Raw genomic sequence first — 15,721 nt, forward strand, 5'->3', positions numbered from 1 at the left:
TTTTTCCACTCTCTTTGAAGCATGTAGACTTTGGGGGAGTAATTCCTTTATGTAGCTATCCTGGCGAAATGACTGCCCTTACTTCCTACTGAACTACCTTCACTTGGCAGGAAAATGCTTTTTTTGTACAATCAGAATAGAAACATCTCCTTGTGCAGTTTGATTATACTCTCTGTTTAGGAATGCAATAGCGATCTGTGATGAGAAAGAAGATTCACGAAAATTTGAAAATTACGAAGTATTTTGTTATGAAACACCTGATTGCTAAACACATACTAATCTATTGGCACAGCATTTACAATACACTAATCTATTGGAAAACATTTGTTGGCTTTACCTTTTATATTTCTGATATAAATTACTAAATCTTTTATAAAATGTCCATACTGCGACCTCTTTTGGGATCTCAAATTTCCTGTTCATTCTCAGCTTGGTTGCTGCAGTCTCAGCTACAGTTCTGTTTATACAGTTTTAACATTTCACATTTTCATTGTAAAAATGTAGGCATCAATTAATATTTCTAGGTAGTTTATGACTTCCTATACTTGTTCAACCTAGCAGCTCAAGAAGTTGAGAAATAGCAGCACAAAATATGGCAGCAGTTTTGACTAACGGGTTTAGCTTTTATGACTCTTTATGGTAGGAAGCTGTCTACCAACAACAGTTGCATTTGAGCTTATGTTCAGTACTGGTGTTGCTTCACAGATACCCAATTGAAAGAAATGCATTGCACACATGTCAGGACTTAATATGCCTCAGTAGGCCAAACATTCAGTCCCTCTCCCTGCAGATTAAAGCAGTAATGAATTGTTCTTGTTTTTGTATTTGCTTAGTGATCATGAGAGGCTAAACTTCAAAATTAGCTTCTCTGTCCTGTTAAGTAGGTCTATATAAAGTCTTTGACATTGAAAGGATGCTCTCTAAAGCTGCAAGCTGCCCCCAGATAGTCTCCATCATGACTGATTACTTTATGTAACATGCAGTAGTCTCTTCCTATCCATAAGCATGTGAATCACACATTAATATTTCACTAGTTGAAAGCACGTTTTGAGCAGAGTATAGGATGCTACTGAGAAAACACCAAAAGAATAAAACAATGCAACAAAGTCAGCCAAAGATAGCTGTAGGCTGTAAAAATCTCTTTAAAGGGAAAATTTTCTACCATACCATGACACCTTTTAGGCAAACTGATATTTGAAATCAGTATATATATATATACATATATATATTATTATTCAATTCCAATAAAGATTCGAAAAATTCTTTAAGATAGTGACTTAAATTCAATGAAAGGAAGAAGTAGAAGAAGCAGAAAAATATTAAGAGTCAGAGGAGAGCATTTCAAATCTGAATGAGAGTAAATACTGAGGCAGATCAAGATCAGAAGGTAGAGCAAGAATTGGAAAAGCATTGGGGTGAGGTTACAGGTCAGCTGAGAATAAGCTAGGCATCTGCAGTATCATTGCATTGGCCAAAGTCTCAGTAATTAAGCCAGTTGCAGACCTTTTCTGTTCTTCTCACTGTTCATTTAAACTGATTTCATAGATTATCTTTGTTTGTCTTTAATAATGAAGCATTACAAATCCTAAGCATTAACAAATCATGAGTTCAGCATCATAAGGTTCTAAAAATGACACATTTGAGGCAGTTATGTTTTTGAAGTTGAGCCTTTAAAAGCCATATTTTCAAGCTTTCTCAATAACAATGTGGAGTAGAAATGTATTTATTTGTAATGAAAATTGACTCTGGTAGAGTCACATGACTCCAGGAACTGGACCTGTAAGAAAAACATCACATATCATGAAATTAACAAAGAGATTGTGAGAGTTGGCATGCTACTCTTGTTTATTTTTTTTCTAAAAACACTAATAAAAATGACTGTTAATCAAAATAAATGACAAGTCTGCCTACATGATCTTATCGGTCCCACAAGTCTTTCAGGCAAAGACATTTGAACTTTAGTTAAAGGAATCCTCTGGGAAAATACTTGTTTAGAACTGAAGCTTTGCCTTCAGACGAACGGGTTTACACCTCAGTATCAGTATAAGCTATTTTAAGTTTCTTCTTATTCCTTAACCCTTTCCCATCCCTTCTAATATCATCAAATGTTAGTGAATTTCCATTATCTGTACACTTAGTGAAGTTCATGTTCTATGTTCAGGTCTAGAGTTCTTATTAAACTCATATTCTGAAGCCTCCAGGATGAGGAAAAAAAAAAAGTTTGAAAAATTAGCAATCTTCTTAAATGATACACCCAGTTCAGATCTGCTGTTTAACAGTTTAGGTTGTATATATTTTACCCTTACCAAAAACTATATATTTTTGCTTAGCTAACAAAAAAGTCTATTGAAACAGTACGTTAGCAACACTAGCAAACCTTTTGTCATTTAACTAAAAGCTACTATGAATTTCTGTTCCATTATCATATATCTATATCTACATACATAGTGAAAATCTGAGGACTAGCTACAGATAAGGCCTACACGAAGAAAATGGACGTTTATGAAGACGGTACAGTTGTGCATTTACACAGTATTCTGGTGCCAGAATATATGGAGTTAAAAAATATTATTTTTTCAAATTTCTGAATGTTCTTATTGTATGTTTTTAATACTGTAATGGAGGCAGATAATATCAACTCTCAATAAGCTTTTTCAAGTTATCTTAACAAGAATCAGAGACACATAAATCATTTTCTAAATTTTTTATCTTTTTATTAGAATTTTGTAAAAGGTAGAGTAAGAACCATTTTATTCTTCTACAATTCCATCTCACCTCATCTCATAAAATCACCTAAGTTCTCATCAATTATCTTTCTGCCACTTCATTCTTGATACAGAGACACAGGCAACGCAACATGTACTAAGCAAATATTAATAGTAATATTAGCATAAGGAGAACTAGCAATGGAAAAATAAATATACCATGTTTAAAAATGATTCAAAAGAATTATTATCATATGTAAATCATAACTAGTTGGATTGCAATGAATTCAGATTTAATTGAAATTTGACCGTCTTTATATGTGAGATATTGCTCAGCTTTGTTTCAAAGGCTTCACTAACACTATCAGATAAGTTATTGAGTCTTTGTATGCTACTCCTTTCTTCATAACTTGAGATTGAACGATTGCTTCAGAGCAATTTGAATTAAGTATGGCAATATATATATTTTTATAACAAAATAACTGAGGAGTTATTTTATACTTTCACATAAATCATGCTTTCAGAGACCTCAAATTCATATTAAACCGGACCAAATTCATATCAAGACTATCTGCATTACTGTTCAATCACTTTTACTTTGCCAAACATAACATGACTGGATAAGTTATATCATTATATTTTTTGAACTTGGGCCCATCTTTGGTCCTGTAACTATTGTTTAGCTGACAATTGGCTGAGGCATATATAAGACATCAAAACACCTTTGAAGACAGTGAAACTGAAGGAACTGTAGTTGCAAAAGCTTCCTGTGATTTTTTTTTTTTTTAATCCATGCATCAAGTTGTGGGAAATAAAATAATTGTAATCTCCTCATCGTGACTTTTTGCTTCTCGTCAAACTTTTCAGTCATGCAACAATAAACCAAACATGAAAAAAAGAAACAATTTAAAAGAAAAAAAAAAAGGAATGAATGCTAATAAAGATTATTAAGAGTCTATTCAAGTTGCCAGGTACTACCTAAGTAAAATCATACATAATGAAATCATAGACTAGGTGTAGAATGGACTGGGCAGATCCAGATTTGCCTTCTACCCCTCACCCCTTTACAGAAAGAATTAAGGAAGATACAAAGATTTTCCAAGGCATCCCAGAGGTGCTCCAGAAAAAAAACGGTCAGCCTCATGTGCAATGATCAGCCCAGAGAACAGGACCTTGAGAGCAAATTAAACTATGGTTATGTATCAGGTCCCAGGAGGCCTCCAGCTTGAGAGTGATGCTCCTCACTGATCTCAAAAAGCCTTAGCTTTTTGTTTGTTTCATAGCCCTCTGCTGTGTGCTTCTTCTAAAGCTCACCATCATGCACTCATTATTTCCCATGCCCTATGGACTTTACCAACGTCTTAATTCTCAGGTGCTGAAGAGAGAAAACAGCTCTGATTAGACTTGAAAATATCCAGTAACTAAATGTGATGTGCTTAAAAGAGCCAAACTAACATGCTGAAAGATGCTACTATAATCTCTGGAGCACAGATGTCAGATGCTTTCCTTGTGAAGTTCCTTCCCGTGCAGACAACCAGCAGCAGCTTTATGAAACATGTCAATTCTCTCCAAGTCCCCAGAGTACACTTATATAGACTTAGGCACTACCTCATCTCTGTGTTGGTCCTTTGTCCAAGAAGCAGTTTCGCCCCAAACAGGAAAGTACTGCCTGATGCTCACATGCTTCTCGCTGCACCAGAATACCAGGAAGACATTGCAATAATCTGCATTTGAGCTGACTAAACCATGGATGGCTGGAAAAATCTTGCCTAAATCTTGTGCAGAGGAAAAAAAGTTATCCATCTCAGTTGCTATGTAGACAGTCAGTAAGAACAAACAACCCCATCTCTCCACCCCTGAAACACATTTATTTCAAAATGAAGACATGATTAAAACAAATGTCAGGTAAACCCGTTAAAGAAAGAAGGATTGCTATTTTTTCTCCATTATTTATGACTATGATTACTTATGATCTATCATTATTTATGCTGTTTTTCACATTTTTTCTGTTAGCATCCACCCCTGCACTCCTTCAAGACAAAATCTGAATATGTATTTTAACAGATGTCTTAACATATAGCTTTTACAGCCACACGCAGGTTTCTAGCAACCTTAAACCATACACCAAATGTGATCAATCTCTCTTATTTTTACAAATGATTTTTTTCTTTTTATTCTTTGTCTATCAGAAACCATTACAAGCTTCATTAAATATAAGTTTTAGTAGTTTTCCACATCATGACATGCTCTATATTAGATTTTTTAATTCCTATCCCACTGTAATTTTGTTGTTTTATTTTCTACTTTGTACTATTTCACAATGATGTGGTCTGCAGATGTATTTAGACCAAACCCCCAAATCTAAGCTCTTACCTAACTTTGAGAGTTTTATATTGCCAGTAGTGATCTGAATTTTCAAGGCTCAGCTGTCTTATTCTGAAAGGATATAATTGCAGTGTAACTTGTTTCAGGAAAAACAGTAGTTATATGGTAAAGCTTTCCTATATAAATCTCTCATCTTTTTTCATGATACTCATGTCAACAGAACGTGGAGTTAATGCTGTTGCATTACATTTATGACAAGAAATTTGGTCTTTTTCTCCCCATTTTGGCCATTTAGGCTTTCAACAGAAGATTAACAAGTAAATGTTAACTGCTCTTTTAATTCCCTTATAATTTGGGGAAGGAAAAAGAAACTGTAAACTACACTGAGGTTTTATCAACAATCATAGCCCAAATCTACAAGAAACTGTGTATTTTTCAGTGTAAATAGATGGATGATCTTAAAAATTTCTCTCAGAAGTTGCTTGGAATTTTGGAGAATTTGGTTCTATATGTTTTTAGTACTCTGAATCCTTCAGAAAACAATAAATTTATTCCCTTCTCATGTGTTTCCTGTACATAGTATTCAGCATTTTTCTAGATTTCAGAACTACTCATGCAAATTAAGCTTTCTTATGCTTGATCCAGCAGGAAAACAAATTCCATGGCAACAGACACTGATGTTGCAAACATCTGGTGCATCATACAGAATACCCTATTCTGGGAGAAATCAAAGCTACCTATTCAAGCACAGACATACATAGAATGGTTTAGGTTGGAAGGGACCTCTGGAGATCATCTAATCCAACCTCCCTGCTCAAGCAGGGTCCTCTAGAGCATATTGCCCAGGATCACGCCCAGGTGGGTTTGGAATATCTCCAGCGAAGGAGACCCCACTACCTCTCTGGGATACCTGTTCCAATGCGCTGTCACCCTCACAGGAAAGAAGTGTTTCCTCAGGTTTAGATGGAACTGCCTGTGGTTCAGTTTCTGCCTGTTGCCTCTTGTCCTGTTGCTGGGCACCACAGAGAAGAGATTGGCCCCATCCTCTTGACACTCCCCCCTCCCTCCTTCAGATACTTGTACACATTGATGAGATCACCTCTCAGTCTTCTCTTCTCCAGGCTCAACAGGCCCAGCTCTCGCAGCCTTTCTTCAGAGGAGAGGTGCTCCAGTCCCCTCATCATCTTCATAGCCCTCCGCTGGACTCTCTCCAGGAGTGCCATGTCTCTCTTGTCCTGGGGAGCCCAGAATTGGACACAGTACTCCAGGTGAGGCCTCCCCAGGGCTGAGCAGAGGGGCAGGATCACCTCCCTCCACCTGCTGGCAACACTCTGCCTAACGCACCCCAGGACACCATTGGCCTTCTTGGCCACAAGGGCACACTGCTGGCTCATGGTTAACTCGTTGTCCCCCAGGACTCCTGGGGCCTTCTCTGCAGAGCTACTTTCCAGCAGGTCAACCCCCTGGGGGTTCCTCCCTAGGTGCAGGACCTTTCACTTGCCTTTGTTGAACTTGAGGAGGTTCTCCTCTGCCCATCTCTCCAGCCTGTCCAGGTCCCTCGGAATGGCAGCACAGCCTTCTGGGGTGCCAGCCACTCCTCCCAGTTTTGTAGCATCATCAGCAAACCTGTTGAAAGTGCACTCTGTCCCTTCCTCCAGGTCATTGATGAATGAGTTGAACAAGACTGGACCCAGGATTGACCCCTGGGGGACACCACTAGCTACAGGCCTCCAACTGGACTCTGCACCACTGACCACAACCCTCTCAGCTCGGCCATCCAGCCACTTCTCAATCCACCTCACTGTCCACTCATCCAACCCACACTTCCTGAGTTTACCTACAAGGACGTGGTGGGAGACAGTGTCAAAAGCCTTGCTCAAGTAAAGGGAGACCACATCCACTGCTCTCCCCTCATCTACCCAGCCAGTCATCCCATCACAGAAGGCTATCAGATTGGTCCAGCATGATTTCCCTTTGGGGAATCCGTGCTGACTACTTCTGATCACCTGCTTGTCCTCCACATGCTTAGTGGGGACCTCCAGGAGGAGCTGTTCCATCACCTTTCCAGGGATGGAGGTGAGGCTGACAGGCCTGGAGTTTCCTGGCTCCTCCTTCTTGCCCTTGTGGAAGACTGGGGTGACATTGGCTTTCTTCCAGTCCTCAGGCACCTCTCCTGATCTCCAGGACCTTTCCAAGATGATGGAGAATGGCCTAGGAATAACATCCGCCAGCTCCCTCAGCACTCGTGGGTGTATCCCGTCGGGGCCCATGGATTTGTGCATGTCAGGTTTGGACAAAAGATCTCTAACCTGATCCTCCTCAACCAAGGGAGAGTCTTCCTTTCTCCAGCCTTCCTCTCTTGTCTCCAAGGTCTGGAATTCCTCAGGACTGGCCTGAGCAGTGAAGGCTGAAACAAAGGCAGCATTCAATAACTTTGCCTTCTCTGTATCCTTCGCCACCAGGGCACCCGCCCCATTCAGCAGCGGGCCCACGTTTTCCCTAGTCTTCCTTTTGCTATTGATGTATTTGAAGAAGGCCTTCTTGTTGTCCTTGACATCCCTTGCCAGATTTAACTCCAGCTGGGCCTTAGCCTTCCTTGTCGCATCCCTGCACACTCTGACAACGTCCCTGTATTCCTCCCAAGTGGCCTGTCCCCTTGTCCACGTTCTGTGTACTTCCTTCTTCTGTTGGAGTTTTGCCAGCAGTTCCTTGCTCATCCATGCAGCTCTCCTGCCCGCTTTGCTCGACTTCTTCCTCAGAGGGATGCACTGATCTTGAGCCTGGAGGAGGTGATGCTTGAATATTAACCAGCTTTCCTGGACCCCTCTTCCTTCTAGGGCCCTACCCCACGAGATTCCCCTAAGTAGGTCCCTCAAGAGGCCAAAGTTAGCTCCCCTGAAGTCCAGCATTGCAATCCTACTCATTGCCCTGCTCCCTCCTCGTAGGATCCTGAACTCTACCATCTCATGGTCACTGCAGCCAAGGCTGCCCCCAACCTTCACCTCTCCAGCTAGACCTTCTTTCTTCGTTAGTACAAGGTCTAGCATTGCACCTCTCCTCGTTGGCGTCTCCACCACCTGAGTCAAGAAATTATCATCAATCCTCTGCAGGAACCTCCTGGACTGTTTGTGCCTAGCTGTGCTGTCTTGCCAACAGATGTCAGGGTGGTTGAAGTCTCCCATGAGAACTAGGGCCTGTGACCGTGAGGCTACTTCCAGCTGTCGGTAGAAGGCCTCATCGATGACTTCCTCCTGGTCAGGTGGCCTGTAGTAAACCCCCACAACAGTGTCACCCATGTTAGCCTGCCCTTTAATCCTTACCCATAGGCTCTCAACTTGCTCTTCATCCACCCCGAGGCAGAGCTCCACACATTCTAGTTGCTCCCTCACATAAAGAGCAACTGCACCACCTCGCCTTCCTGGCCTGGCTTTCCTAAAAAGCACATAGCCATCCATGACAGCATTCCAGTCATGTGAACTATCCCACCATGGCTCTGTCACTGCAACGAGATCATGGTCCTGCGACCGCACACAGATCTCTAACTCTTCCTGCTTATTCCCCGTGCTGTGCGCATTGGTGTACAGGCATTTCAGAGAGCCAGTCAAGCATGCAAGCTTCCCAGGAGAGGTGCAAGAGGATCCTCCATAGCCATGTCCCATGCTGTCGCCCCTGGCTGTATGCACCCGCTGGAGGCATCCTGACTTGAGCGGTGTTTTACTGACTCCCCTGCCACTATACCACTCCCCTTCCCCCACCTTTCCTAGTTTAAAGCCCTCCTCACCAGGCTGGCCAGTCTGTTGGCAAAGACGTGCGTGCCCCACTTGGTAAGGTGGATCCCATCGCTCCCCATCAGCTGTTGATCTTCAAACAGGGTCCCATGGTCATAGAAACCAAAGCCCTGCTGCCAACACCAGCGGCGCAGCCAGCTGTTAACTTGGAAAACTCGTCTACTCCTCCTCCCATCCTTCCCCCTCACAGGCAAGATTGAGGAGAAAACGACCTGGGCTCCCAGACCCTTCACCACCATTCCCAGAGCTCTGAAGTCCTGTTTGATGGTTTCCAATTTGCCTTTCGTGTTGTTAGCGCCCACATGGAAGAGCAGCAGAGGGTAGTAGTCCGATGCATGGACAAGCCTTGGCAGTGTTTCCACGACATCTCTTATTCGAGCCCCTGGCAGGCAGCAAACCTCTCTGGACAAGAGGTCGGGTCGGCAGATAGGTGCCTCTGTCCCCTGCAGCAGGGAGTCACCCACAACAATCACTCGCCGCTTCTTCCGGGGGTTCCTGCACGGCACAGGGTCTGCCAGGCCAGTTGCCTCCCTTGGAGCCATGCCCAGTTCCTCCTCAGCTTGGAGGGCACTAAACTTATTCTTCAAGGGTAAGTCTTGAGGAGGAGCAAGAGCCTTTCTCCTTTTACAAGAGGTCACCAGCTTCCAGCCCTCTTCAACAGCGTTATGATGCACCTTTACACACGGTACAGAGTCTTCCGACAACTGCGCTGCAGCGCGGGGTGGGGACTCCTGGAGCTGCACAGTCTCCCAGAACGCCCTGTCAATCTCCTGCTCATCTTCTTGGATGCTACGCAGCCTCCTAACTTCCTCCCGTAACTCCTTTAGCTGGTGATACAACTGGTCAACCACAGCACACCTCACACAGGAGAGCTGACTGTCAGCCCAGGCCCCTCGGAGAGGCCCCAGGCACTCCCTGCAGCCTGACACCTGCAGAGCTGCATCTGCTGTCTGAGGGTCTGTCTGGGTTGAAGCCTCAGACACAGCCGATGCAGCACCTCCAGCAGCCACTGGGGAACGTGCTCTGCAGCATGTCATGACCATGTCTGGGGAAGGACACACCCCTGCAGAAAATGGAGAGGTGCCTTCTTTGCCTTCTGGCGCCCTTCTGCGTGAACTGCTGCGCAAACTGTTGTGTCTGTTCGCTGCCTCTGTTGGCTGCGCTCATCTCCCCCAAAGATAGATAATAACAATACTGGCCAATGGAAGTATTAGATTTGCTTTCAAAATTTTTTTTTCAATAAAAATATCTTTATATTATAGATCACTATTATATGCAGTACAATTCAATATTTAAAATATCTTATAATAAGGTTCCTATCCATTCTAAAATGAAATATGGTTATGACAATGTATCAAGAATCTACAATGATTCAAATGCATCTTTTCTAAAATAACAGTTTACTTTTGGAGCAGAGAGCAGGGATTCTGGAATAGTACTAAAGAACACAGAACCATATATTTATACTACCTAGAATGAACTGACTTCAACAATTTAGTAGCCTCAGCTTTAGGTAAACAATGTATGCTACCCAATATAAAATCAAATTCTATCTATCCCTAAGTCTTGCTCCTCTCTGTAGACCTCATCAAAACATCACAGCTCGGAAGACTTGGACATGAATAATTCCTATTCACTGTAATTCTATAATGACATCCGTGCTTTGTGTCTTTCTATTGTGGTTGTGGGTTTCATCTCTGAGCCAAATTCCATGAAATATCTTTACTTTAGAAACAAGAACACAGGATCAGGGGCTGTCTGAAACAGCTTATCTATAATCAAGAGCCCTCATGGTGAAAATGTAAATAATATCTACTTGTTCCTGTTGCCAGGGAGAATGAGATGCACCCTCTATCATGAAGCCTACCTTCAATCTTCAGCTGGAATGAGCAAAAAGGTAATAGGGTAAATGGCTATCAAGTACCTCCTATTTTGACACAATAGTTCTTCAGAATTTCTATATTTATATATAAATCTTTAAACATCTATTTAAAATTCCAGTCTCTCAGAATACTGATGAAAGCTGAAGAAGTCTTGGAAAAAACAGGCTATAATTTGTATGAATTGTTAAATTTGTACTGAAAGTGTGCCAACTTCTAGCCAACAGCTTTAATAAACTAAATATTCTTGCAAATAGTTAAGTTTAAACAAAAATTTGTATGTATCAGTTAAAAAAAAAACATGAATGTGATTGTTTACACTAAAAATCTGATCTGAAAGAAGACTTTAGAAAAGTGGTAGATATCATATGTGACAGTTAAAACAGCTTAAATATTACATATTTAACTCTTGCCAACAGTAGATCAGATCAAAAAGGGTTGCAGATTGACTTTTATGCAGGTGATCAGAGATTCATGGAATTTGAATGAATCACTAGATTTTTATCTAATTTAATTTTCCCACTAACAGCAGAGAGTTATTTATATATATTTTTGTAAAGAACTTTGAAATATGCAGAGGGAAAGCGTGATGTAAGTGTATACTACTGTTTGGTTGATGAGTTTTATAAAAATTTTAGTGAAAAAAAAAATTCACATGAAGTATAGTTGAAACTGATGTCTGCTCTGATGGTGTAGTCCTCTGAACAGAAAGCACTTAAAAACTGGAATCAATCCTATGACACACAGTTACAGAAAAAAAAAAAGAACCTTTCAGTCTTTATATGTAAACTTATAAGCATATATTAGAAGTTATTACTGGTAATTTATCTGTGCAAAGAAAAGCCTAGACAATATAAGTCTATGAGACAGGAGTGTTTGAGGATTACCTTTTAGTTCACTTTCTGCTTTCCATTTATCATCCTGTGTCTGCATTTCTGTAACACTCAGAAAGTGGGATCTATGAAACAGCCCATGTTGCAAGCTGGTTATTTAAACTCATTATGAAATAGTAGAGTGGTAGGTAGTATTGTCTTTACACTGAATACTAAAATATGCTAGTGACTTAATTCTAATGGTGAGGGTTTATTTTATTTTGCATGTAGAAGGGCCACAAGGCTAATTTCTCTGTTTAATGCTTAATATTTTAAATGACTTGAATTGGTTAAGTCTGGCTATCTGGAAAAGATGGGGGAAGGTGAAGTGTGAAAAATTGCCATCTTTCACAGCTTTAAAATGTTGGCTCTGTAGTCTGGCATAATTAAGTCAACAGTCTGCTGGTCTGCTTCCAGGCACTTTGACAACTGTTCTCTCACTGCTACCAGTAAATTAATAGGATTGTGCTTTTCCCAAGAGTCGCTGTGTGCAAAAGGAAAATTTTCTTGTCCCTTGGTCTGCTGCTGGTAAAGTGGTGATGGGCGATAACGCTCCATGGGTAGGAGCTGTCAGGTCATTTGCTCTATTATAGTTGGACTATTCACACTATTACAGTTAGATGTGATAACACTTACACCCTTTATCGTTGGGGTTTATTGTATCCCAACTGTTAGTATTCTCTCCAAGGTAATAGAAAACAGCTGTGGAGTGATTTTTCCTCCACAAAACAAGAAGAGAAGAGAATCTTTTTAGCCATTTGCAAGTTGCTGGGAATGTTAGAGCTACTTGACATTCAATACAATTTTATACAATTTTAATAAAATTCTCTATTTTAGTTTTAGTTCATATAGCTTTTCATTCCTGGAGCTTTTTTTGGCAGCTTCAGGTTTAAATCCAAGTACTACCAGCTTTCACTTACTTTTTTTGAACTAAAAGTTATATAAACACTTTTTTGTCATTTGTCATCAGTTCATTGGAAAACTGTAGGACAGATTGAATTTAGTTTGCCTGGAAATGCGACAGGAGCCCCAGAAGTCCGCAGATCCTGGCCTTTTCCTGCACAAGGGAAATAACCTTCTGTAACCAACGCGACTGGAGATAAGGTTAGTACTTTTGTTTGTCCTTGGTTTTATTACACTGAAGTAAACAAAACCTTAGCAGAAATGTAGCAAGGGAAAGAAGGAGCCCCTCTAGAATGAAAACCATCACAAAAGTTGCAGAATCTAGATTTTCTTGAAAGTGATATTACTGAACTGAATAAAAGCCTTTGTCCAGATCCCCATGGCAGAATCCAAGACACCGGAGAGTTTTCTAGTTGGAGCACAACAAATGCCGAAAGCTGATAGGCCAGTCTGGAGGATTCACAAAAACATTGATCTATGCAGGAGCATCATTTTCACTTGACAAGAAACCAATTATGACGTAAGACCAGTGACTTTTTTTGTTACAAGCTTACACTTCAAAAGAAAAGGGTGTGTATATGAACATCTAACAGTGTACTAATTGGAACCTAATTATTTTTTATGCAGTGACAAACAGGTCAGTGTTAGGATAATGACAGAAATAGCGAAAGGCAAGGCAAGGAAACAAAAGAAAAGGAGATATTTACAGATACGTTTAAGTTGTCTTTCCTAAATGAAACTATTAGCTAGCAATGAATATTAGCAATGATGTGAGCTGTTATTTAGTGATTTTACAGGACTCTGATCAGCACTTGGAGCATCGTTAATGATTGTACATCTCTAGTAAAACACTGCTGCTACTACTACTTTGTAGAAAGTATCTTTTAGAAAGACAAGGAAATTAAAAGAAAAAAGCACAGAATGATACACATGTCACTTAACAAAAAAGAGTTTCAACTGAAACACGATTTGTACTATTCATTTATTTGCTTGTTTGTTATCTATTACCTCCTAAGAATAATAATTACCCCCAAAATATTTAACCAGGGAAACAAAATACTATATATTTATGAATGTATAATTTGATATTTATACACCCTATCTTTGTAACAGTAACAACAAAAATAAATAAACAAACAAACTAGTGAAATCTTCATACATTTTCGGACTCTTATTTAATGCTTTTCCCTTGCTGAAAGGGATGTTGTACCATGACAAACAAAGTAATCAAATCTTTAAATTTTCCATTCACACTCATTAAATTTTGAACTCCGCTAGTTAGAATTCCTAGTTAAGATGAGAAAATAGTATAAATACTGGAGTTCATTTTCTTATGGTATTTACTGAATAAGTTCTAAACAACTAATCCATTTATGCTGATTTTCCTAAATGACATATATTAACAATTCTTGCTTTTGCATTTCCTGTTGTTTACTAATTTGTAGAATTTTGAACATACTAACAGTAATTTTTGCCTGTCAATGTGAAATATAGATAAAAATACAACAAATATGAACATAGATTGTTAACCTTAAAGAACATATACATATCTCCATTGACAGTTATCATTAGTTTATCCAGGCATTCTCTTTTAATTCTGCTTTACCTTAAAATATTGTTTTAAATTCAGAAAATATGGTCATATGAATAAGTAATCTAGGAAAAAATTACAGTTATAATTGAAAATCCTTCTCTATAAATTTATACAACACTTCCTTTCTCCCGCAGTGTACAAGTTCTAGCCTTCTATTTATGCCTCTCTATTGAATTTGACCAAAACAATTGTTCTTGTAAGTTTTATTCAAATGTACATTACTGCTGGGAAAAAGCCACTTTTTTTCTTAAAAAAACAATCATCTGCAGAGCCAAAGCCAAACAATAATGACAATGCTGTTTATGGTATGGCTAGTTTAGAAAAAATGAAAAGCCAGAGAACAATTCCTGTGAGGTTCACAAAGCCCAAAGTGAGCATCTACTAAGCTCCAAGCAGATCCACACTGATCTTTTTAGTTTTTTTTTTCCCTGCTGATTTTATGTACTTAGAAGTTAGAAAAAGAAAGGTGATTCTGACTCCTAAAATATTCTCAGAAATCTCAGTTCATCCCTGCTAGTAATCTAACCAATAGGATTCTTGACATGCTGGAAAAGTTCAGATGCAGAGATATGTGAAAACAGTATCTCACTGCTTCTATCTTAAACTACTGCTTCTGCTGTGACTTTGGAACAGGAATGGATATGAATAGACCAAAAGGCTAAACTATGGCCAAATTGCCCCCTCTGCACAAAATGATACAGACACCTGCAGGCTATGGCTACATAGAAAGGAATGAGAAAGAAAAAGGGGTGGGTGTAGAGAAGAAAACTGTTGGTGCTGAGGACCCACAACCCATAGGGTACACACTGCTTTGACATTTTTTCCAGGTCAGCTTTAGTCTGGTCCCTTGGAGTGCATGTCCATTTGTGCTTGGAACGGATGAATTGCCTTCCAGGAGCACATTTTGCAGTTGAATTTTATCTTGAACAATGTAGGTCCAAGACCTCTCCATGTTACAAACAAAACAAAGGGAGTAGAGGTGATTAGGGAGCTTGCTACCTAACGACATGCCTCATCTAAACTAAAACATCAGTATGCATGCACCTGTGGGGACCTTACATGGGATTTAGATCTAAATTTCACCAGAATATCCCTGTTCAGATGTTACCAAGCCTTGAAGGTATCTAAACTCTTCAGTACTGCTCTTTATCATCTTAGGTTTCCTTGGATGCCTAATGTTCATGGTCAAAAGTATTTCACCTTTGTCAGAGACGTAAGAAAAATATTTATCAAGGAGTAAAGCCTCCTTCCAACTATCTTTAAAAAAGTTTTAAGCTTGATAGGTCTTTGCTAGGCACCTCTTTCTCTGATTCTGCTGAAACTGCTTTGATTTGTAGCCCTGACACCCAGTAAATACAGTATAGCCGTTACTAGCAGCAGGCTACAGGCTTTGTGCTGACTTTACAAGGTCTCTGAATTGAGGTTAGTTGGGCTCACTTCGTCTGAGCTTTAACCTACTTGGAGCTTCGTTTTTCCTTGTTTAGCTATAATAGTATTTTTTCTAATGAAGATGGTTATGCCTGATTTATTTTACTTTTGCTTATCTTTGTGTGGTATCATCATAATTCTACATAGGCAGTTGCAAAAAGTAGTTATTTTGTGTAGAATTAAATATTCATGACTCTAGCATAACGGTATAGTATAGAGAAATACA

The sequence above is a fragment of the Struthio camelus genome, chromosome 1, assembly GCF_040807025.1.
Source record: "Struthio camelus isolate bStrCam1 chromosome 1, bStrCam1.hap1, whole genome shotgun sequence".
In the NCBI taxonomy this organism is placed as follows: domain Eukaryota; kingdom Metazoa; phylum Chordata; class Aves; order Struthioniformes; family Struthionidae; genus Struthio; species Struthio camelus.